The sequence below is a fragment of the Tupaia chinensis genome, unplaced genomic scaffold, assembly GCF_000334495.1.
Source record: "Tupaia chinensis unplaced genomic scaffold, TupChi_1.0 Scaffold000450_1, whole genome shotgun sequence".
In the NCBI taxonomy this organism is placed as follows: domain Eukaryota; kingdom Metazoa; phylum Chordata; class Mammalia; order Scandentia; family Tupaiidae; genus Tupaia; species Tupaia belangeri.
This window is the reverse complement of record NW_006159956.1, coordinates 556,999-558,612: the sequence shown is the minus strand read 5'-3', so window position 1 is coordinate 558,612 and position 1,614 is coordinate 556,999. Positions and strand designations below refer to the sequence as shown.

The 1,614-nt window shown below is 49.8% G+C and overlaps 1 pseudogene; it reads right to left on the bottom strand.

Annotated features, from left to right (window-relative positions):
* Window positions 1-1,274, bottom strand: part of LOC102493985 (glycine cleavage system H protein, mitochondrial-like) — a 2,924-nt pseudogene extending 1,650 nt beyond the window's left edge.
* Between the last annotated feature and the right edge of the window lie 340 nt (window positions 1,275-1,614).

Sequence of the window (1,614 nt, the reverse complement as noted above, 5' to 3'; positions counted from 1 at the left end):
CTGAGATTCTATTTTCTGTATGATCTAGTCTGCTTTTAATACTTTCAAGGGAAATTTTGACTTCTTGTATTATAGCCTTCATCTCTAACAGTTCCATCTGATTCTTTTGTAATGTGTGAAATTCCTCTTTTAGATCTTGCATGAATTTCCTCACCTCCTGGAACTCAACAACTTCTTCCTCCTTCCTCTTCAGCAGTTCATTGTCTCTCTTCTCTTCCATCTCTGTTAGCTTTGCCATTATAAATGTTCTGAATTCTTTATCAGGCATTTCCATGACTTCCATTGAACTGTGTGTGGATAAAGAGGAGCTATCCTTTTCCCTTGGAGGAGAGGTATTTTCCTACTTCTCCATATTTCTTGTGGTCCTGCAGCAATTTCTAATCATCTCGTGGATGGTCGATTTCATCCCAAACTTGGAAGTTCAATCCTTTCAGATGCATTCTCCAACGTCATCAGGAGTCTCATTCACAGAAGTTATATAAGGCCCTTAGATTGTTTTTTTGCACTCCCGTCGACCCTCTCTTTCTCTTCCTCTGGTGTCATTTTTAAGTCTAGTTCTGCGACACCGCAGACGCCGTCGCCTGCCTTCCTTGTCCTCCATGTCCATCTTTTCATCGGGTTCCGCTCCGTGGGAGCCACACGCAACCCTGTCTCTCTGGGGACACGCACCGAGGGGGCTGCACACCAAGGGCTCCCAGGGGCTCGCCTGGGAACACCGCGGAGAGCCTCGCTCTCGGGCAGCGCAGGTGGGGGAATGGCGCCTTCTCCAGACGTGGCTGGTGAACCGCCCACGCACGCAGGCTGCCTAGTTCATCTAGTTCTGAAGGGTGACTCAGTGTCATCTTGATCAGCCAACCCTCTTCATAATAAGATGTGTTGACAAGTCCTGGATTTTCTGCAAGAGCTTCATTAATTTCAGTGACTTCTGACAGAGGAGAATAGAGGTCACTAGCAGCTTTTACACTTTCCAAAGCACCAAACTCATCTTGTCTGTTCAGTTTTGTTCCAACTTCAGGCAGACTACAATAAACATCTCCCAAAGCTTCCTGTGCAAAATTGCTGATTCCCACTGTTCCAATGCCGTTTTCTGTTGTTACCCACTCATGTTTCTCCGTGAATTTACGCACCGACAGCAGATCCGGTCCTGTGCACAGCGTCCGGACCGGGCTCACCCGGAGCCGCCAGGACTGCGGCAGGCAGGGCACGGCGGGTGCTGAGGCTCTGCGCCGGCTGCAGGCCACGGCCCGCACGCTCCACACCACTCACAGCTCCATGTTCGCAGGGACGCCCTTTTTTTTTTTTTTTTTTTTTCCTAGAGAGATTTTTGCTATAGGGCCCGTGGGCTCTAAGGGGGGCCAGGAGACAGAAAGCAAGAAATCACCCTCCAGGAGGGATGGTCGCACTGCAATCCCTTTTCCACTCTCTCTCTCTCTCTCAGACTCTTGGGCATGCACGCACACAAGTACCCAGTGTGAGTTTTAAGTTGCCAGGTCCGGGACTTGAACTGCAGTAGGCTACCTGGGAGTCCAGCAATGTAACCATTACGCCACCTGCTGGTTCCAACAGTCTGTGTTCTCAGCAGGGGTCCCTCTTGACATGGAACTCACATGCAGG